Source organism: Lutra lutra, chromosome 9 (assembly GCF_902655055.1).
Source record: "Lutra lutra chromosome 9, mLutLut1.2, whole genome shotgun sequence".
NCBI classification, from domain to species: Eukaryota; Metazoa; Chordata; class Mammalia; order Carnivora; family Mustelidae; genus Lutra; species Lutra lutra.
The window spans coordinates 6,323,589-6,347,025 of NC_062286.1; the positions used below are offsets into that span (position 1 = coordinate 6,323,589).

The 23,437-nt window shown below is 52.7% G+C and overlaps 1 long non-coding RNA gene across 1 annotated transcript; it reads right to left on the minus strand.

Annotated features, from left to right (window-relative positions):
• Positions 1-1,506: 1,506 nt before the first annotated feature.
• On the minus strand, positions 1,507-22,002 carry LOC125109656 (uncharacterized). Its single transcript, XR_007130325.1, has 3 exons — positions 21,495-22,002; positions 4,951-5,075; positions 1,507-4,834 (listed from the first exon to the last, which is right to left on the minus strand). It is a non-coding gene; the product is annotated as an uncharacterized LOC125109656 (long non-coding RNA).
• Between the last annotated feature and the right edge of the window lie 1,435 nt (positions 22,003-23,437).

The window sequence follows — 23,437 nt, forward strand, 5'->3', positions numbered from 1 at the left end:
CTGGGGCCCGGTGAAGGCAGGGCCGGGGTGGTGCTCTGTGTGGGGCTGGGGAGCTGCCCTATGGAGTAGGACAGAAAGGGGAGCCTTGAGGAGAGGTCAGGGTGAGGTGTGCAGAAACGGAGGGGACCCGCATGACGTGGGCATCAGCAGGGGCTCAGGGGGCTGAAAAGGGCCACGCTGCGGCCACAGGGTCCACGTGGGCGCTGGAACCGGAGGCTTAAAGGAGTCTCATCCAGCCGACCCGGCGGGGGGAATGAGGAGGGTTGGTTTGAGGTTGTTTGAAATTGAAATCTGAATGACTCTCAGCTTATTGTTGAAAATCATCTCGACCAGGGAAAAGAGGCCAAGAGAGATTTCCGCAGATCGGAGTTCACTTGAGCAGGTGGAAGGAATTATCGTAGGCAGATCAGCTAATTCAGAAAAGAGGGAATGAAGACACCCAGGGTTGGTCCGTCCCTGTGGTCACACGGGTTTCCCAACCCTGGACCACTTCATACCTGCAAGGCCAGCACCACAGGGCTTGTGACCCCCACCCATACTCCCCCGCTCCGGGAATGCTCAGGAAACACTCAGTAACTGAATGGCTGAGCCCACAGCCGATCACAGACACCTGGACTCACGAGTGTCACAAGAGGTCCCCTGGGCAGCTAGTCGTTTAATGCGACATGGACAGCAATTTCCCAAAGTGTTTTCATGATAGCAGCATAATTTCATCGTTTTCCTTTTCACTTTGGGTGTCTTAAGGCAGTGTGCCTTTCCACAAACAGGCAGCACAAAGAATGGGACAGGGATGATAAGAGCCGAGATCTGGGTGACACTTTCCAGTCGACAACGTGTGTCCGTGGCCCTGCCAGTGTAGACAGCTTTGGAGTGGAGACAGAGGTGAGGGGCGTGGCGAAGAGAAGCGTCATCACCCACATACAAGACTCAGAGAAATGTACCCGCTGGTGGGACCACGGAGCGCCGTGCGCGTCTGTGATGTCACCAAACTTCCCACCCAGTCCAGCGGGTCATGTAACTTTTCTACCAACAGCAACAGGAAAGACAAAATAAAAGGAAAGTTGGAGAAGAGGCTCGGCCCTGCACATCTGTATCCAGGGACTCCCGAACAAGAAATGAGCTGGTCCTCGGACGTCTCCTGAGGACGGAGGACGTGGACCCCGGCAGCGGCCGGACTGGCGCCAAGCACAGATTTAGTGATCGGGTCCCCACTCAGAGGTGACATTTTGGGGCAGGAGTGAGGCTGCTGCCCGATCATGTAGGCCTGCCATGGTGTGTTTAGAAACATCTGTCTTGGGGCGCCTGGGTGGCTCAGTGGGTTAAATCCTCTGCCTTCAGCTCAGGTCATGATCCCAGGGTCCTGGGATCGAGCCCCACATCCGGCTCTCCGCTTGGTGGGGAGTCTGCTTCCCCCTCTCTCTCTCTGCCTGCCTCTCTGCCTACTTATGATCTCTCTCTCTGTCAAATAAATAATAAAATCTTTTAAAAAAAAAGAAGAAAAGAAACATCTGTCTTCACAGGGTGGGGAGAATTCGGTAGCATCGGCAAAGAACTTTCTGATCCTTGTCAAAAGAGGCTGTGCAAACTCGAATTATCCAGGGTGTCCACTGTCCCTCTGTGTCTCTCTTCTCTATCTCTGTCTCTGTCTGTCTCTGTCTCCCTGGTAGAGATGGCTGCTATGTCCCTGTCAGGGTCAGCAGTCCCCACTAAGCACTGGCCGATGGGCCTGTTTATGTGCCCCATTTTCCGATATACCACCCAGATTCCACACATCAGCAGGGAGAGGATCTCTCGCCTGGGGAGACTGTGACACCACCGGCACCCCACCCCTGCCCCTCCCCCCATGAGGAGGCAGCTGGTGCCGGGGGGCGGTAATTTGACAAGCCCCAGAAGGGCCTCCTCCCACGCCAAAGACAACTCCCCCATCACTTATCATAGGAGCTGGAAATCCATCCATTGGAAAATCCCCTCCCTTGGGTCTTAGGTGACTTCTCTAAGAGTGCCGGGGAGGTCGTAGAGGGAACACAGCCTCGAGTCAGAGCACCTGCTTCTGGGCTCCCTCCCTTTGGTTTGGTGCTGGCTCTGCTCTCTCTGCCCTGGTAATCTGGGATAAACCCACTCTCTTCCTTTCTCAGGTTCTTTTTTTTTTTTTTTTTTTTTTTTTTTTTTTTTTTCATTTAAACGGCGCCACTAATGCCCATCGTCTCGCAGGACTGGGGTCCGGATCAGGCGAGATAATGGATGTGAAAGCCCAGCACTGCAGAGCTGTAAGAAGCATTATTATTAAGTGAAACGCTGGTCGCTAATCGCTAGTCGCTAGTCGTCAGTGGCAGGGGCTAGCTAATCCCCAGTCGGGATTCGTTGGCAGCTCCCCAGGCCCAGGGAGCCGCCAGGGGTGGGCAGATCAGAGGAACCATGGGACCACAGTGGGGAGGAAGGCTCAGGAGAGGAAAAGGACAGGCTCCCTACTGCTGGCACCACCACTCAAGGCTTAGAGTGAGGAGGGGCTGGACATATTCCCCCAGTTCCCCAGACAACAGAGAACACCCCAGAGGGTTCCGGGCTACTAAGCCCCTCTCTCCGGCAGTCCATGGATGTGAAGCCTCAGGGGCACTCAGTCGGCAAAAGAAGCATTAAGAAAATGAACTAAATGTGTCTGGGTCTACGCAGACACAGCACTCAGGTAATTCAGGCAAAAAGCCCCCATTTCGGCGTGAGTAACCCACATCCATCAGACCAGATAATGGCTTTCTTTGTCAGAATTTCCTAGATAATCTCCTCCCCTTTGTTTGGCTGAGAGAACCAGCCTCACATCTGGGAGCCTGCTTGCCAAACATGATTGGGTCCTTAGAGATGAAGGGCACAGTGTGAGCGATTTTCCATAAACATGTTGGCACATGTATTAATTATTACAAGGGGAAATGTGCCCTTGTGTTCCATCTGGGAGGATGGCGCCGTGGATGGGTGTGGAGAGCGGGGACACGCTGCTGGGGGAAATACAGGAGCCCCTTCCCAGCAATCTACAGGGTCCGGGGTCCAGGCGGGGGCATCTTGCATGAAAAAAATCACATTTAATCCCTTCCACAGCCCCAGGGGCAGCAACCTGGAATGAGAAGGACGTGGGTTTAGAAGCCAGATACTAATGGATTTTACTCCCTACCCTGCGATTTACTGCGTGAACGCGGCAGGCAGCTCACCTCTGCCCCATGGACGTGAGCAAGGCAGCCTCCGGGTGTGTTGGGTGACATCCGTGGTGTCCCCGCTGGGAAACACCCGCCAGGCCCACAGCAGGCACGTGACAAATGGTGGCTCCGGGGTCCCATTTTTACAGGCGAGGCTCGGAGGAGCCAGGAGGACATGAACCCGGCAAGGACACGCCGCTGGCCGACAGCCGGCTAGATCTGTTTCCCTCCAAAGGGCAGGCGTTTTGCTCGGAGGCCTTTGGAAGCACACCCTTCCCAGCATCTCCCACAGCAGCTCGGCAGGAGTCTTACCTCCAGGACCTTCAAGCCGGTGGAGGACACGCTCGCACGTTCCGTTTCTGTGTCCTCGAGGCTCTCACACAGCTCCTTGCTGCATCGCTGCCCGGCAACTTTTGTTAAATGACAGAAGAATTAAGAAGAGCCTGGAGTGGGGGTACCTGGGTGGCTGAGCCGGTCCAGTGTCTGACTGTTGATTTTGGCTCAGATCACGCTCTCAGGGTCTTGAGATCGGGCCCCACGTGGGGCTGAGCATGCAGCCCGCTTGGGATTCTCTGTCTCCCTCTGCCTCTGCCCCTCCCCCCGTCTGTGTCTTTCAAAATAAATAAATAAAAATCTAAAAAAAGAGAGAGAGAGAGAAAGAGCCTAGAATGGATTGGCTGAGCTGAGTCCAGGTAAACGCATAACGGGTGTCCAGCATGTACCTGGTGGCTTGGGTTGGGACGCCAGGGTCCCTCACACCGTGGGGGACATTGGAACACTTTCCCACGCCTGCTTTCATGGCAGGAAGAGGGACAGCCGCCAGAGAAGAAGCTGTCAGAGGCAACGGACATCACCTCAAACAGAAATGGTACAAACGGGGGAGCCCGTTACTTGTGGTAAAAAAATGATGGAGAAGATCAAATGGGAGTATGGACAGGGACACGCTATGAGAATGCTGAGCCTGCGAAGGGAAAGGGACAGTTGCTCCTACGCATCCCAGGCACTTCAGGCATGACAGAATCCTAGAACCACAGTTAGTGGGGTTCTCGTTTGGGCTTCTCTGGGTTGTACTGAGAAGGCAGTAAAAACGGGGGCCAGGCCTGAAGCCCACTAATGACGCCCACATACAGCTGTGGGTTTAGAGGAATAAAACCCACAACGGTGGCCCCACCCCCCACCCTTCCCTGTACCGAGCTCAGACCCTCACCCCAGAGGAAAGCAGACGTGCTGACGAGCAAACGCTCCAGTTAACTACAGCTGGGCGGGTGGCAGGGGCTCTGACCTTCGGGCCTGCTCCCTGCAAGCTGCCATGTTTCTTCTGGAGGACTAAGCACTCCCAGGCAGGCCTGGCCAAGCTGGAGCGCCCCCCTCACCCTTGCCCAAGCCCCTTGCTCGGCGGTCCACCTCAGCCCAGCCTGTCTAGCCTGGCCCCTGGTGTGGTACAGACCATGTGCCAATAATTGTTACCTGGAAGGAATCAGAAGCTCGCCTCATGTCCCTGTCTGAGAGCTCCCGATGGGGACGGGCTGAGGCGAGCATTCTTCATGGCTTCCAAAGATGGTACCATGACCAGAGCAGGCCTGACAATGAGCTGTTGCTCTGATCCCCTCCAGACAGAAGACAAAGTCTGCCTCCAGCCCAAACATCAGCTCCTGCCCCATGACATGGCTCAACCCTCAGAGGCCTTGGCCCCAGCCTGCTGGGAGAAGTCACACTGCTCCCAGCAACCGGTGCGGGGCCCTCCAAGAGTGGCTAATTAGGGTCTTACCTGGCCAACGGCAACCTGCAATCATGAGCTCACTGCTGGCTTCCTGTTATTCCCAGTCCTTCCAGAACTCTGTCACCTCCCTCATAAATGTCATTTGATCTCCTTGATCTGCATAAACGAGAATTCTGTTTTATCCAAATGGCAAAACTGATTAAAGAGGTATTCTGTACAAAGCACCATGCGCGCACCTGATGGAGTCAGACAAAACACACATGTCCCCTGATGTCACAGTGGGGAAGTGGGAGAAGACACACATGCTGGTCAAAGAGGTCTTCCTGGGTGAATCCACTGATGCACCGGGCAGACGAACAGAAAATGGAACAGGACACAGTGAAATGTCTTTTTACCCACCACGATGGTTAATTTTATGTATCAGTTTGATTGGGCTAAGGGATGCTGGTAAAGCATCATTTCTGGGTGAGTCTCTGGGGGTATTTCCTGGAAGGGATTTGTATTTGAATCAAAAGACTCACCCCCACCAGTGCAAGAGGGCATCATCCAAGCCAAGGAGAGCCTGAACAGAACGAAAGGTGGAGCAAGGGAAAGCACGCTCTTCTTGAGCTGGGACATTGGGACGTCCATCCTCTGCCCCCGGACACTGGCACTCCTGGGCCTTCAGAGCTGGGTCGGGACTTATACCATTGGAAGGCCCAGGTTCATAGGCTTTGGACTCACACTTATATCATCCGCTCCCCTGGTTCTCAGGCCTTTGGACTTGGACAGAATTACACCACCTCGCTTCCTGTTCCTCAACTTAAAGATGGCGGATGTCAGGACTGCTCAGCCTTCGAAATCAATTCCTACCATAAATTTTCTCTCTATCTAACTGTATCTGTCTATCATCTATCCTACTCTATCTATCTATCTATCTATCTATCTATCTATCTAATACCAAGCAAGAAAACGAAGTCCTACAAGATTACAGACAGCCTGACACCTTCTAAAGAAGGTAAAGACAATTGGCATTTAATACCTTCCAGGAGGAGTTATAGAGGAGATGCGTACACATAGATAATGTGAAATGATACAAAAAGGAAAATAAAAGAATGCCCACAGGACTAAGGATGGTGGTTACTCTGGAGAAGAGGAGGAAGGGGACGGAATGGGGCGGGTCACACAGCTGGGCGTAAGCCACTGTTAAGGCCCTACATTTCCAGTTGGGCGGTGGTTTCACAGGTGTTTATTCCATTCCTTTAAAACGGTCAGCAGGCCGGGTGTAGGTGCTTGGAACCACAGGAGCCACGCCCAGAGCGCGGAGGCCCTAGACCTTGCCCTCGCCTTCCAGAATCACTGTGTTCCACGGTTTCCCCTCCCGAAGGAGAGCAGAGGCTGGGTGTGAGCGGGAGGCGTTGGCGGCCATAATCCAGCCCTCAGCACACACGGCACCAAGAAGGGGAATTGCCTCCTATCGCACCGATCCGCCCTTCCCTAATTGGTACCTCTGAACTGACATACCTTTCACTACAACAGGTAAGTATTCGAAGGCTGGAGCAGACCCACCCAGCTTCTAGAACATTGACCTGGTGTGAAGGTGACCCCCCTACAGGGCCTCCAGGGCCCACTTGGTGTCTCCAGAGATCATGGCCTGATCTTCCTGCTCAGGTCACCTTCAGGGGCCCTGAGGTCTGACGAGCTCCCACCTCTAACTCATGCCCTAGACCTCCTGGCCCCCCAGGCTTCTGGCAAGTTCTGCAGGTTGGGCTGCCTTCCTCAGACAACTCTGCCTCAGAATGGCCAAGAAACACAAGATACTCCACACCCCTCCTGCTGCTATAAACAAACACCCCCACCCAGCCTCACCTCCTCCCCTCACCGCCAGCAGGGTGGGTCTCTGCTCTGCTCGAGACAAGCCCCTGACCACACCTTCTCCCGGGGCCTCTCCCCACCAGCCTTTCCTCCCACCTTCAGCCCAGAATCTTCCCATCTCTCTCTCTCTCTCTCTCTCAAGATTCCTTCCCCTCACTCAGCCTTCACACATGCTCAGGTCTTGACCAGCCGGAAACAGAACACTCCACAGCGATCATCCAGGGTCCTCCCCTCTCCTTCCAAACCTCTTCAAAGAAAAGCCCACCCTCCAGGTTAGGCTTACCCTTCTCTGTACTCAGTTACCTGAGATCTGAATTTTATGCCACCCACCCAGTCCCAACTCACGGAAACAGTTCTCAGTCCTGCAAGGCCCTTTCTCGGACCAAATGCAGCAGAACACCTTCAGGCCTCACCTTGCCCACGGGGTCCTCCTGGAGCTCTCGCCTCAAACTCTCTCCTCCACCCACCTCCAGCGGCTCTGGGGCCTTCTCACTTCCCTCCTGGATTGTTTCTTCTTGGACACCTTCTCTCACATGCCCCTAAATGTTGAGGGTCTGTCTCCTCTTTCCCTCCACTCACTCTCCTCAGGTAACTCAACTGTCAGTTGATTCAACACCATTGGCTCCATCCTGTGCCCACAGCTGAGACGCAGCTTCCCTTTGGTCATAGCTGCCCAGACGACCTACATCACCTTAAGCTCACATGTCAAAAACGGAATGTGTCATTCTCCCCCAAAACTGTGTTTCCTCTTCCGTGTCCTCCCTCGGTGGGCACCGCACCATCCCAATCCATGTGGGGTCTCTTGCTGATGTCAGCCTCCTGCTTCCTCCCCCACTACTGAATCACCCGCCAAGTCCTGCTGATTTTGCTTTGCAAGGATCTCTCTTCCATCCCTCCCATCACCACCCTAACTGGGGCCTGAGCATCCCCAGCTGTTCTGCTTAAGTGACCTCCTTATCCCTGTACCTCCCCAGTTCCAACCTCTCTGTAGTCTGAGTGAGTTTCTAGGCCCAGGCTCTGGCCACACCACCCTCCTGCCCCACCTGCTCTGGGACAAGAGATTCTGCACTGGGTGTCGAGGTCCCCAGGGGGTCTTCCCCAGGTCTCCCTCAGCTCCCTGACTCCTGCCCACCCTCCCCCACCGCAGAGCTGCTCCCGTGATGTCCGCTCCATCCCACACACTCAAGGCCTCCCTGGCCCTGGGCTCCTAGGTCCTCCCCCTTGCGACAGACAACTGGTCGACTTTAGGCAACAGGCTTTAATTATTGTGGCTTCTATTTTGCATGTATAAAATCGAAGCCGCATTTCCATTTTAGATTTATTTATTGAGCAGACATTTCTCATACTTCTGTGGTTCCATATCTCGTGCCATGTATGGCAACACATTTCCAACATGTCAGAAAGCAAAACACAAAAAGCATAAAAAAGAAGAAAACAGAGCTGCATATTTATTCTAGCAATGGAACAAAGATACATTTCTGGCTCTTGAAAAACTGAGCCTGTCATCAGACAAGATAGATGGGTTTGAATAAATCCATCTTTGTGCAACAAAATTCTACAAAATGTGCATTAAAAATAAAACAACAGAACACGGAAAGCATGTCATAGCACAACAGCAGAGAGCCTATTAACAATATTATTAAAATCAGTAGAACAGCGTAATGTTCAGATCTAGATGCCCCTCCAAGAATTGAGAAAAGAGGTCCAGGTGGCTTACTCAGGAGCCACCGTCCCCTCCCCAGGGAGCCCCGAGCAGTCTGGAGAGGGCCTCAGATGAGGGATGACTCCGAGTCCACACACGAAACTCACTTAATGAGCCCACATCTGTCCCTTCGTATTTAAAACGGGTGTTATTATACCTATTTTGCAGGATTCTTATAAGGAGAAATTAGAGGGCCTGTCACTGTAGTAAGCATTCAAAAATGGGATTATTATTATTATCAGAGGGTAAAAACAGCATTACTGGCAATTAAAACGGAAATCATGACAATTCAAAGGTAGCATGGTGAAGTAGCAAAAAGACACCCAAATTCATGGAAAGTCTTGAACAAGAATACTCCGATCATCTCTCTCCATAATTTCCAAACCCTGGAAAGAGCCCAGGTGTCCATCAGTGGATACACAAATCGTGGCATATTCAAAAGAATACTTCTCGGCAATAAAAAGAATGATTCACTAACAAACGCAAGAACGTGGGTGAATCACAAAATCGTAATGCTGAGTGAAGGAAGCCTTACCCGAATAATTTCCTAACTTATGATGCCGTTTATATGAGATTCTGAACTCTAGGGAAAACGAATCTGTGGTAGAACAAATCAAAGCAGGGACTGTTTTTGGAGGCTGGAGTCAGGGAGTGACCCAGGAGGGGACATGAGGGAATTTTCAGGAGTGTTGGGAATGTTGTGTATGGTGAGAGGATTTGCACCGGTTTTGTCTAAATTCAGCAAAGGAACACCTGAGATCATTTCGTTATGTGTAAGATTTATTTGACAGAGAGAGAGAGAGCACAAGCGGGAGGGAGAGCAGAGGCAGAGGGAGAAGCAGGCCCTCCGCTGAGCAGGGAGCCTGATGCAGGACTCGATCCCAGGACCCTGAGACCATGACCTGAGCCCAAGGCTGATACTTAACCAACACCCACTCAGGTGCCCCCACTATATGTAAGATTTACCTCAAAATGGAAAAGTATAAGCAAACATTGAACTCTGGTTAATAACATGCAGGCAGATGAACGTGCTTGAGGGGTGGGGACAGCTGTCTGCAGTTTACTCTGTAAAAGGTAAGAATTCTCGGGCGGCTGGAAGGCTGGATGTGTGTAAAGCAAACGTGGTAGAATATTAAGGGTAGAATCTGGGTGCGGAGTGTTCACTGTAAAATTACATCTAATTTTCCATATGTTTGAAATTTTTTGTATTAAAATATTGGGACAAAAGTGAATGAACCTTTGTTGGACTTCAGTAGCCAAACTTGTTCATCAGAATTGCCGAGCAACCAGGCCAGGCTCAGGAGGATCTGGGGCGATCTGGGGTGCTCGCTTGGCGCCTCGCGCTGGCTTGGGTCCGCGCCCTGGGAAGATGACACAAAACACAGGGGAAGAAGGGAGGGTAAGAGGACCAGAGGGAGGCAGGGTGTCATAGGTACTGGACAGAACTCCGATGTGAAGGTTAGCTTTGAGTTCGGGATACTCATTCATTCATTCATTCATTCATTCATTTTAGAGAGTGAGAGGAAGAGGGAGAGAGAGAGAGTGAGAGAGAGAGCAGCCTCCACACTCAGCACGGAGCCCGACACAGGGCTTGATCTCACGACCCTGAGTCATGACCTGAGCCAAAACCAAGACTCTGTCACTTAACAGACTGAGCCCCCCCAGGCGCCCCCAGAATTTTTCAATACGGTTCCACACTAGTGACTTGGGGAGCCGTGCTCTGCCGTCTCATCTCCAGTGTGTGACCCCCAGCAAGTCATGGGGGAGGAAGAAGGAAGAAAACAGACAGTCGGGGTGATGACCAGGTCTGGAAGTGGCACACGTCACCCTCGTCTTCTGTCGCCAGAACGCAATCCGTTGCCCCCATCCAACTGCAAAAAAAGGCGGAGAAACCTGGTCTTCTTGTGTGCGCGGGAGGAAAAGAGGTGTGAGCAGCTGGCCCGTTTCCCCCCCACATCCCTGAGAGTCACCAGTCCCAACCCCAGCACGCCTAATCCTCTTTACCTCGGTTTTGTTCTGTTTTACTTTTCCATAGTCCTATTTTTTTTTAAGATTTTATTTATTTATTTGACAGAGAGATAGCACAAGTAGGCAGAGAGACAAGCAGAGGGAGACGGAGAAGCAAGCTCTCCGCTGAAGGAGATCCCAGGACCCTGGGATCATGACCTGAGCTGAAGGCAGACGCCCAGTGACTGAGCCCCCAGGCGCCCCCCCCCCCCCGCAGTCCTATCTTTAACATGCGGCAGACGTGTTTACGACCTTACAGTGAGTTCCCCCGACAAGTCATGCGAGCTCCGGGAGGTTAGTGGTTTTGTCTGTTTTGTTCACGGGCCCAGAGGAGTACCTGGTACACATACCTGTCCAGAGAAGTGTCCTGGTGCGTGCCAAGAGCTGCCTGTTTCCCACGCCTTCTCTCTTCTGCTCCGTCCTTCCCCCATCACCTGCCTGCCCATGGCCTGTCCATCCTTCAAATGTCAACCACGTCCCTCCTCTCTTTCTGAAGCCCTCTGGGAACCCCCCCATGCCCTTCCGCAGAACCAATTGTGCCCTTCTTTGTGACACAGTCACTCCCTGTGCCAATTTCTACTGTGCGCCTATCCCGCTGCTTCCCAGTTGTGAATCCGTGGGTCTTCCTGATGAGACGGAGAGCCCCACCAGCGACTGGCCGTAGTACAGACTTCATGCTGGCAGTCGAATGAAGGGACAGATGGATGAATATTTGGATAGCCCTATATATCCTTCATAATTTGGTCTTTAAAATGCTTCAAATTTGGGGCACCTGGGTGGCTCAGTGGGTTGAGTCCGGCTTTGGCTCAGGTCATGATCTCGGGATCCTGGGATTGAGCCCCGCATGGGGCTCCCTGCTCGTCAGGGAGTCTGCTTGTCCCTCTGACCCTCCCTCGGCTCATGCTCTCTCTCTGTCTCTCTCTCAAATAAATAAATAAATAAAATCTTTAAAAAATAAAAAATAAATAAGATGCATGAAACTTGAATACAAACTGGGTAGTGGATAATCGTGTTAAATTTGTTGGGGGTGATGATGGCATTGGAGGGTGCAGCTATGCATGTCAGAAATAAATCCCAAACGACTCACCGGTGAACTCGGAAGATGTCTGAGATTTACCCTACAGTCGAATTAAAATTTAAAAATGCATTGCAGAAGGGTAAATGAAACAAGTTGGAAGAAGGCCAGTAGCCGTTGAAGCTGGGCGGGGAGTACCTAGATATTCATTATGCTTAGTCTACCTACCTCTGTGCTTGAGGTTTCCTTAACGAAAATTAAAAGCAGGTGAAGCAACCAAACCTCCTATATTCTGCTCAGTTCCTTGGAAGCTGCCCCCGTCAGCCCGGGTCCAGATGTGGCACACCCCGCCTTTCCGGTCCTGACGGAAGCCAGCAATGTAAGGACAAGGAGGCAGACCCGAAAGCAGGAAGGCCGCCCTACACGCCTCGTCCCCTTCCCCAGGCTGCGTGTCCGCCGTGCCCACGGAGGAACGAGGGCAGACGGGCTCTCTTGCAGAGGAAGAGAAGCTGCCCAGGGTTATCCGCAAACATCCTTCTAGCACGTCGGGGCTGGCCAGGGGGGTCTTAAAACCTGCTTAACTCAAGTCCGTTCTGAAAGGAATCCAGGAATCCTGGGTTGTGTGATAGGAGAGGAGCAGCAGAAGGAAAACTCAGCCGGGGTCCCTTGAGCTTCTCTCCCCCCAGTCTCCAATCTATCTGCGAAAAACATCTGTGTCTTATAGGCCCTTTTTTTTTTTTTAAGATTTTATTTATTAAGAGAGAGAGTGATCAGGGGAAGGGTCAGGGAGAGATCGTCTCAAGCAGATTCAGCACCAAAGGCAGGGCTCGATTCCCGGACCCTGAGATCACGGCCTGAGCCCAAAGCAAGAGTCAGCGTTCAACCAGCGGAGCCCCTCAGACGCCCCTCTCACACTCCCCTTCTCTCCACCCCTCAGAGAGGTAGGCCTGGAAAATGGAATCCTCTGTGCTGGGTAGGTGGGTGGGTATTTGTAAAATAATTAAATGAGGCTCACAGAGGCAATACAAGTTGCTAAAATCCGTCAAATTAAAATTCAGAGTCCCTTGGAAAGCTATGAGTTTACGCATATGTAGTAGAGAGCGCATCCGCGGAAAGACAAGCCCAACTGAGAAGCAGAAGCCTCCTTGCTCTCTGCCTTCTACACACAGGTCGGACGAGACTGGCCAAGCAGCTGGGTGTGTCTTCACTAGAACACTCAGCACTGTTCTACCATCGACAGCTCGCACTGGTGACTGGCTGCTATCCCCGGGCACTCAGTGTTCACCCTCCAATGCTCCCGACATCACGTCCTAAAGTGAGAATCATCAGCCTCATCTACAGACACAGAGCATGAGGCTCAGAGAGGGCCAGGTGCCTGCCGGAGGCCATGCACCCAGGAAGGGTTTGACTCAAGCCTGTCCAAATCACGGCGCATCTTCTTCCGTCTCCCTCCCGCTGTCTTTGAAGAACCTGAATGATTTCCATTGAATTAAGATCACTCCCAAAGGAGCCAGAGACACCTGTCATCTTGAAACAAGACAAGCAGATGGTGGAAGACGGAACAGTGCATCTTCTCTGCTCTCTGGGCAGGGTGTCTGGTAGACACTCCTTGCTGTAACAGGTGGCGTGGCCATTCCAGGCTCTAGCCGGACCTGGGGATGGGGAGGGGCAGAGGGAGAGGAGACAGAGTCCCAGCCTGAGATCATGACCTGAGCCGAAACCAAGAGTCAGATGCTCAAAAGACTGAGCCACCCAGGAGCCCAAAGCATTCGTAGATTCTTTTAGGTCCTTCATCTCAGCATCCAAGCATCCCCAGTGGAGAGAGTCCAGGGGTGGTTCCTAGGGTGAACAGGGCCTGTTACCCTCTGGTATGAAACCTCAGAGCAGCAGAGCCCAGCTGGCAGAATTGCACAAGGCATCCGGGTGTCACAATGACATGTGACACCAATCTATCACTTGTGCGGCCTCGCCTAATGCCTTTCTCTGCATTATCTTTTTTTTTTTTAAGGTTTTATTTATTTGACAGACAGAGATCGCAAGTAGGTGGAGAGGCAGGCAGAGAGAGAGAGAGAGAGAGGGAAGCAGGCTCACTGCCGAGCAGAGAGCCCGATGTGGGGCTTGATCCCAGGAACCTGGGATCGTGACCCAAGCCAAAGGCAGAGGCTTTAACCCACTGAGCCACCCAGGTGCCCCTCCCTGCATTAGCTTGATTTTAATCATCGAGTGTGCACTGAATCTGTACCAGATGCAAATACTGGGCTGGGTTCCATACAAGGTACAGAGGGAAAAGTTGATTCTTTGTACTGGAGGAGCTCAGAGCAAATCTGCGTGAGGTAGGCTGGGCTATTGTGTGTCCATTTTACAGATGAAGCAGTTGAGGTCAAGAGAGGCTCAAAGGCCTGCGCAAGGTCTCATAGCTATTTTAGGCCCTAGCAGAGTTGAGACTAGAGCTTAAGGGTCCTGAATGCCAACCTCAGGTCTCCTTCCAGTGGCTCTGGGTTCTCTCTTCGACACCAGAGCACAGGCTGACGACACTTGGTGGTACCACATCCCTCACAAATAACCACACACTGAACACACTCGTCAGGACCCGCCACACAATTTGCAGGGACCAGCGCCACACGAAAATGCGAGAGTCTTTGTCAAACAATCACTAAGAATTTCCAGATGGCAGCAGGAGAGCATGAAACCAAGCTCAAGGCTCTTTGAAGTGAGTTCCCTGGGTGATCGCCCAGGTCACACAGTCCTGAAGCCAGCCTTGCCCCGAGCCCCTGTCACACAAATGCCCAGATATGCAGAGTAGACAGATCTCTGCACGGCTCTGCTCTCCTCCTCCAACGAGAAGGAAAGTCTGCTGGGCTGGGAGCTTGCTCTGACCCCACAACCAGCCACCTGCCCTATGGCCACATATCCCTCAGGCCAGCTGACCCAATGTCCTTCAGCATTTCCGACTTTGTGGATTTGCAGTCTTTGGCTGACCCGGATGCCACCGTCTTTACATGAGAACCCCAGTCTCCCTTGCCAAGGTTCAAGGCAGGGACACACAGATCTGTGAACAGTCCTTCTGGGGCAGTGATGGGAAACATCTACTCAGAGTTCAAGTGCTTCGGGCAGGGTCTCAGAGCGTCATTCACCTTATACAACTGTTTTCTCCCCCAGAAGGTAGTGCCGGCAGCTGGCCATCTTGCAGAAACCCAGACACTGAAGACAACTGGCTAATCGCTCTTCTTCTCCCTCATGCAAGCCTTGTTTTGTCTGATTAATAGGTACATAGGCACTGCAGACAAGCCAGAAGCTACGAGAATTTCAGGCACCAGAAAGCCCATTTTGTATTAATTAGGCATCAGACGCAGAGAAAAGCGAACTAATCATGAATTAGCTATGAGCCTTGATCAAGTGTGGACCGTATCCCCTAATAAAGACAGGTTCAAGTCCCGACCCCTGGTGCCTCAGAACGTGATCTGATTTGGAAATAGGGCTGCAGCAGGTGGGTTAAGATGAGGTCACGCCGAACCACAGCAGCCCTTAACCCCACAGGGGTTGTTGTCCCCATGTACTGAAGAGACAAAGACATACAGGCGGGGAGAATGCCACGTGACAACACGGGCAGAGATCGGAGCGATGTGTGTACAAGCCCAGCAATGACAAGGTTTACCAGAAAACCACTGGAAGTGCCGAGAGAGGCAAAGAACAGACCCTTCCTTGAAGCCTCAGAAGGAAGCCCACCCAGCCCGTGCTTCGTTTGCAGACTTTTAGCCTCCAGAACCATGAGAGAATAAACTTCTGGTGTTTTCAGCCACCCCGTTGGTGTACTTCATCACGGACACGGAGCAAACCAGTATATCCCGGTCTGGAACATAACGTGGGCCTGGACTAGCGTTCTCTAAAGTCCTTTCCAAGCCCACATTTCTGTATGCTGACCTTGACCCCATCCCCACCTTAACCCCAGAAAGGCAATCCTCACTTGGCTCTTCATTCAGGGAGATCTCTAGAGCCCAGAAACCCGAGGCCCCATTCTCTGACGGCGTGCTGAGATCTTCCCACCTGGGACCTGGAAACCCACCATGAGAACGGAGATCCGGACCCGGCCGCAGGATCCAGGGAGAAGCCTCACCCGCCAGAGGTTAGAGCCACAGACCAGCAGGGTCCATTTGCTGGTAAACACATGCGTGCGTCCACATGCATGCACACGAATGTGCATTTTGCATACACATGCATGTCGGTGATGACTTACATGCATACACACCAGTAGACACACACATATATGTGTGGGTAAGTGTGTGTGTGTGTGTGAATATTTTAGATGTGCATACTGGTTATTTATCTCTCCAAACGCTAGTATATGTGCGTGTGTGTACTAGTAAGCCTATACGTGTGTGTTATACCCATATTCATCCTGGTGTACATAGACATATTAGTATCTATTCCTGTGATATATCAGTGTGCATATGTGTATGAGTATCTATTTACTAGTATTATGATGTCCATGTGTGTGTACTTATTGGTATGTACTCACGTGTATGTTTACTGGCACACACAGGCACACACACACAGAATGCTTTCAGGCATACCGCACAGCCTCTAGTTCCCAATCCCCACCCCTCCCTTTTGCCCTACAAGGGTCCCTTCTCTGAACTTAATTTGCATTTCAGGGTGCAGGGCTCTGACCCAGCAGCACCCCCTGCTGGTCACCTTGTATTTCTGGCAGAACCTGAAAGGCCACCAGCACTCTGAAGAGAAATATCCAAGGGGAGACCTCAGGGGGGTGTCAGGATCCCAGGGTTCTCAGGTCACCCCAGAAGTCCATCTGCAACTCTAGAGAGGGACCTAAAAGGGTCAGAACTGAAGTCAGTGAATCTGAGAGACTGGGGAAGGCTGAACTCCAAAAGAGTCCAGGGGAGCTGGGAAGAGTGGGAGAATCTATGCGGCAGAGGCAGGATGAGAACTCACACTTGCGTGGCTTCAAGGGGTGAGCTGGCCCCAAGCTCTCGCTCAGCCCCGTTGTCCACCACAGCCACGCCTTTGAACTGGACAATAGCACAGAGTGCCAGAGAGTTTCCCTTTCGGGGTGGGGTGGAGAGGAGGTAGTCTAGGGGGAGGGAAGGTTCCAGTGCCTCCCAGGGCTGAGATACTCAGAGTTCGAGGGAGTGAGCTGGCCCCTCAGGGACCCAGGCGTGGAGGAGAATTCTAGAAGAATCAAGCCAGGAAACCAGAGCCTTAGGACATGAAAAGCCTGTCCCAAGGTGGCTCACTGGAACACAGTGGGGAGAGCTGGAGAGGAACCGGGAGCCCGGAGTCCACTGGCTCTGGCCAGAGGAGCCCCAGAGCAGCACACACATGGGAGGTGGGCGAGTGAGATCCCCACCACCGGCCACCCCTTCCCAGCGTGACCAGCTGACTGTGAACAGTCCTTCCTCACTGCAAGCGGGCAGCTGCTTTCCCAGGGCTCGGTCCTGCCTTTGGGGTCCTCCCAGGTGAGGGGAGGTCAGCGCATTCCTCTCCCAGAAGACAAGTTCCACTTCTTGAACACAACCTACATCTGCCTGGAGGTGAGTGAGCCTGGCCTTCTTCCGTCCTCTTCCAGCCAGGCTGCTGAGAGTCCCCGATCTCCCCGCTCCCCTGCACGGGGTCTCAACTCCCAGCTGCAAAACACAGACGCTAGAGGGGACGATTTCAAACACCTTCCACTGTTCTCCAAAACTCAAACCCATCCAGCTAAGAGACTGCCAGCCTGGAAGGAGGTTGATGAACAGTAAATATGTGAGCAAAACCCCTCAGTATACAGATAGGAATAGAGTAAATACAGACATGCCCCTGTGTCTGTGTCTGTGTCTGTGTGTGTGTGTGTTCACACACACACACGCATATGTTTCACTGACAAGGGCTCTATTGCAATGAGCATACGCATCCCCCCGATGGTGACTCTCAGTTCCACTCTCCGCTAAAGGGAGCCGGGGCGCCTTGGAGAACCGGCTGACCCCAGGACTGGGGCAGAGAACACACACTGAGCTTTGATCTTCCATTGTACCAGAAGGCAAGGGATGCTTAGACAGCCAGGGGACACAGGAGCCACCCAGGGGCTCTCCGTTGGCCATTCTGAGACAATCTGGGCCCCAGATCGAGGATAATCCTCTGAGTAAACAGGAAACCGTGAGGCCATACTGATACAGATGAATGAATTGCACGTCTGAGGAGGAACGGGGGAGTCACAGTTTCAGCACAGACCCCACAAGCGTTTACGACCTGCATAGGGGAAACGAATGACTGCAGCGAAGCAGCCTGGCAGAAATCATTCAACCAAACGATCAAAGGGACCGTCACATTGATGGGGACTCGTGGAAATCATGTGCCACTTGAACAGCACTTGTGGGATGTTCCTGCCAAGAAATTGAACCTTGTCACGAAGGAACAGCAGACGCACCCAGGGTGGGGGGAGCGGGGGGTGTGGGGAGCAGCGGGGTGGGGTGTCATCTATAAAATTATTGGCCTGACTCCTCAAGTGTCAAGGTCACAAAAGGCAAGACTGGGGATCTGGTCCAGCCTGAGGGAGAGTCAGGACAACTGAGGGCCACACACCTCCTACATGTGGATCTGTTTACTCTCAAGGAACCCCGGGGACAGCTGGCGAGACCTGAAAGCCGGGCCACCTCGCGCCCACTTCCTGACTTGAAGGGACTGCCGTTGCTAGGACCCAGCAGAAGAAAGTCTCTGCTTGTAGGGAATACGGTGTAGTCAGGGGCGATGCAGCAGCGGGCAGACAGCTTACCCTCAAATGGCTCCAGGTTACAAATATGTAATTTGTAATTTGTGATAAAGCTTTTCTGTAAATTGGAGATTTTCTTTAAAATCTTTTTAAAAAAGAATACATGCACACCTCTGAAACTCTGGCAAATTCCGGAAAAGAGGAGAGCAGGGCTCTCTTCCTTCCAATGAGGAATTCTAACCAGGAAAAACTCTTTAATTGCACGTACCCAGCACAAGAATCTGGCCTGTGGAGTGGGATTCTCTGGCCCCACTCACGTCTTCCCACAAACGCTGAGAGGACAGACTTCAGGAAGACAGGAGACGGGCACATCTGGAAGCCCAGGCCTGAAGAATATTGGCATTAAGGGTAACAGCTGCTTTTACTGAGCACTCGCTGTGTATGTGGGGCTTGGAGTCAAGTAGACCAGGCATTGAATCTTGGCTCGCATTGGCTGTGTGACCTCGGGCAAGTTGCTTAACCTCTCTGAGTCTCAACTTTCTGTTGTGTAAAATAAGGACTATAATGTTTACCTTATTGGGTTGTGGGGCAGATTAGAAAGAAGTATGCCCAACATCTGGTACAGTGCTGATTTCCTGATTGGATCTTTGGCAGGCTGCCTCAGAATCCCCTGGGCATTGTTTTCAAATACAGATTTCCACAACCCACTCCTAGAGAATCTGATCCAGTTCACCTGTCCAATTTCAGCTGCACCTGCCTTACCTCTCCCACATTCCACTTAGACCAAACAACTTAGTTTCCTAAACACAGCACAGTCCATCTTACCGCCACGCTTTGTACACACGGTTCACCCACCCAGAATGCCCTTTTCCTTTGCCTGATTGGAAAACTCCTACTCACCCTTCAAAACCTGGCTGAAATGTTTCCTCATTTGTCAAGCCTTTCTTCATCCCCACTTCCTAGTACTCCCTCCTCTGTCTGACCAGTTGTTACTATATCAATGAAAAAACATAATACCTTCCTTTTAGTGAACCTCATTATGTACTTTACAGTTCACATAAAGGATGTCATTTAAAAACGACCACATTGGGGACAGATTATTAGTCCCATTTTCCTATTTACATATGAAAAAGGTGAACTTCAGTAGCTTGCTCCAGGTCCCCCAGCTGGCAAGAGACAGAGCCCGAACTCAGACTCCAAGAGTCCCTAGGTCTTGTCATTATTGTCCTGGCTCTGTCTCCCAGAGGGTGTGAGCTCTGGGGCATCAGTTCATCTCCGGTCCTTAACAGTCAGCAGAACCCCCAATACACAATCAGTAGGGATCCATAAACGTTGGTGCCTAGCTCCTAGGTCCACACCTCTTCCGGTCACACCAGGCTTTCTCTGGGCTGGGCAAGGGGCAGAGCTAGAGACCTCTGAGGCTGGGAAGACCGTGCGCCTTCCAGCAAGGACTGAAGGAACCACACATGGACTCCTGAGGAAAGCATTGACCTTCCTCAGAGTGCAGCACTCGTATCCACCAGCAGATGGCGCCCCCGCGCCATTCAGGCGCCACCTCCGCCTCCCAGGCGCCGGGCGTGTTTCCCTTGGGCCTGGGTCTGAAGCCCTGATCGTCATAATCTGTAAAATTCAGAGTTCAGGATGAAAGAGCCAACGAGCAGGTGACAGAATAACAATAGAGAGGGCCCGAAACATACTGAGGCGCTTCCCTTCTTGGGGGAAACCATACTGTTGAGGAGGAGCTGAGTTGCTCTAGGGACACGCGGTGGTTAGGCTCCCGGTTTGGAAAAAAGGTGCAGAAGTGTGGCCTGGGAGCCACGGAGCCGCACGCGGACGTCCCCTCCGCACCAGGCGCTGTGCTGGGGTGGATGAGACCCTGGCGTCCAGCTCCATGGCACAGTCCCCTCGGAACAACCCTTGGAAACGGTATTCTGTGTTGTCACCGTATTTACAGATACGTTCTCATTTTTCCCGCCCAGATTGAGTACATGTGGCCCGACAAAGCACTCCAGGAGCAAACTGCTCTCTGGAAAGTGTCGCCGGGAGTACCCCTGTGTTGGCATTTCTGGGCTGGTGATTCAGGGATGTGTGAGCGGGACTGAGAAGTTCAGTCCAAGAGCTGAGGTGGGGGGGGCAGGCTGCCGGCATCACGGTGTCCTTTGAGGGGAGCTTGGGCATCTCTTCCTCTCCCAGAACCTTCTTTTCCGTGGCCCAGAGCAAAGCTCTCTTCCTCCTCTTGTGTTCTACCCCAAGCTCCCTTCTCTCCCTCTGAGCCCTGTCCTTGGAAATCCTACCCAAGTGCCCGGTCTTGAGTATCTGGGAAGCCTCCAGGACCCCATAATTGAATGTACACGCATAAACAGTGTTGTGGTGATTACACAAATCTGTGTGTGTCATGAAATTGCACAGAACTACACACACACACACACACTATATATGTATATATTAACTGGAGAAACCTGAAAAAACATGGTAGGTTGTACCTTCCTGGCTTTGATACTGTGCGGTAGTTCTCATAGATATTCTAACCATTGAGTGAACCTGGATGAAGGGTACATAAGACTTAGCTCTATGTTTTTTGCAACATCCTGTGAATTTGTAATAATTTTAAAATTTTTCAATTAAAAAAAAGTTGCCTGCAAGCCTGTATCTCCATGTTCAGCCCATACTCCGGTGCCGTGCCCCAGGCTTGTGTGTCCAACGACCATTCCCGACTCCAGACTCCCCCCGGCCCCGCCAGCTTCCTCAAACTAGCATGGCCAAAGGACCCCATCACCCTCCCCCACCTCCCAGTCCTCCGCCCACCTAGTTGCTGCCCCGGGAACTCGAGGCCAGAAAGCTGACGTGGGCCTCCCCTCTCTTTCTCCCTTGCTCCAAACAGGTCCAGAGGTCCAGGCTCTCTGTTCCAGGCACGTCTCTGGCCTGCAGCCCTAATGAACCTTTTTAAACACGAAAGCCATCCTACCATTTTTGGCTTCCAAGTGATGTACGTGCCCAGGTTTTGCTTTAAAGTCTGACTCTATAGTAGACATAGAGAATTAGCACAGGAAGTGACAAAACTTTCTCCTTGACCTAACCTTAGTCAGGCTCCCTGGGCCTCCAGACCTCGACCCGGTGTCCTTCCTCGTCAGGCCTGTATCACCAGCTGTAGCAAGAACCTGCTCAGTCAGTTTAAACCCCCCCCAACCTCTGCTCCCCCTTGATATCTGAGCAGGTTCCCATCCCCCGCTCTGCCCCAGGTGATCTCTGACCCCCCTGGCCTCCCTCCAGCAAGAATCCTGCCAGGGCGGGTTAACCAGAATCCCACTTACCCTCCACTCCCTCCGCCTCCCCTCTCAGCAACCCTCCGCCCAGTGGCCCCCGCGCCACCTGTGGTTAGAAAGGCCCCTGGTCCGAGCTGCTTCCAGAATGAAGCGCCTCTGGCCCGGGCTCTCTTCCCCCTCTCTCCACAGTTCTAGCTAAAGCCTATTTTGCCCATTTGGCCCCGGGCCAGCTCTGGCTCTGACAGCTGAAGCACATTCCCTTCTTTCCTTGAACAAGGCTTGAGGAGCGAAGGGCTAGTGGGAGGGAGGCGTTGGACTTCAGACTGACCGGCTGTGGTAGAAAAGGGCCTCATCAGTCAAACCAAGTGGCAGAACCTGCACTTCCAGTTTCCAGACCCGAGGAGCTCAGAAAAAGCCTCCGGGTCAGCTCCCGGCTGCCAAGAAGTCACCTCATCTCTCCCGTTCGGCTTCCTTTTCTGTAAAGTGGGGACAATGGTGCATGGAAATCATGCTTCACAGGTTAAATGAGACGACGTTTCATGTGACACAGGGTGTGGGCTCCAGCCATGACGGGCTGGCCTGGGACCCAGGCCACGCCGGGCCCTCAGGTCTGGTCTCCTCCTGCATCTGGAATTTCCCCTTCCTTCCCGGCAGGGAGGTGCTCCCAGCAGCAGTCCTCCCTGCTTGGCTCTGTTTTCTGCCGTCTGGCATTTCTCTGCAGTTTATTGGAAAGAGGCGTGTGGACTCTGAGGACGGAGTTCGAATCCCAGCACTAGGATCCATGTGGTCTCGACAAGTCCTGTGTGACCTCTTCACACCTCCACATGAGTCTAACCACACCCGCAAGGTTTTGGTGAGAAAGTGAGAAGAGCCGCCTGGATGGAACAGAAGAAGTGTGGTCGTTCAGGGAATGAGCTGCGAGATTCTGGCCGTGAGCCCTGGCTCTGCCCGTATCTGCGTGATTCAGGGCAGGGGATATGGCCACGTGTGCCTCGGTGTTCTCATCCATAAAATAGGTGCAGTGATGATGTGAAACAGTTGTGAATGGGCCTTACCTTTGTACAGTGATTAGCCCAGCGCCTGCATGTGATGGGCTCTGTGCAAATGTGTTGACAGCAACACAAGCATGGTCACGGTCGTTTCAGGAAGGATCTGGAAAGCAGAGAGGAGACCGGATGGGAGCGGCTGCAGAGAGCTGGACTGTGGCCAGCCTGGGCATGGACTGGCACAGAGCAAGTGTGGGGCCTGGTGCCAGGTGGGAGGTGACCAGGGCTGCTGGAGGGGGTGGGGCGAGGGCAGTGCTGCTGCTGAGGACGTGGGCTCCCACCTGGTCCAAGTTCAGCCTCGCCAAGGGTGAGAGGGCAGGGGGAGTGCACCTCACTTCTCAGATCAGGAAACGGGCTGAAAACACCTTGAGTGCTGGAGGCGAGTCCAGAGTCTCCCCGAACCTTCTGTCAGTACTCTCTCTCCTTCCCACCGTCCTCCCTAGGAGAAAGGTGAAGAAATGCACTGAGACAGAAGTGATTTCCAGACTTCAAGCCTAAGGAGCTAGGAGCCCCATGGCCAGAAGTTGGGAGGAAGTGTTGGGCCTATGACCTGATAAGCCTTCCAGTCCTCGCCCGCCACATCCCTGCTGGGACTCCTTGCCCTGTGGCCCCCCTGTACCCCACCCCCTCTGCCTTCTGTGCCCCACCTCCCCTGTCCCTCCTGTCCACTACCTTCTTCTCCCCTGTCCCCTCCCAGCTGCAGCTGGGCTCACTGGCTCTACCCACTCCCCACCAGAACTCCTGACCCCGCTGCAGGCCCCAGCAATCTGATTCTGACCCCATTCCTCCCTGGAGATCCCAAAGTGGAAAGACTGTCTCCCTTCTCAACCAGCCCGTATCCTGGTAGTGTTTGGTCCTCCAGTCCTCTTTCTGGAGACTCTCCCCTCCTGGGCTCTGGGACAGGATGCTCTCCTCACACTTGGTATTTTGTTGGTCTCCTTTGTG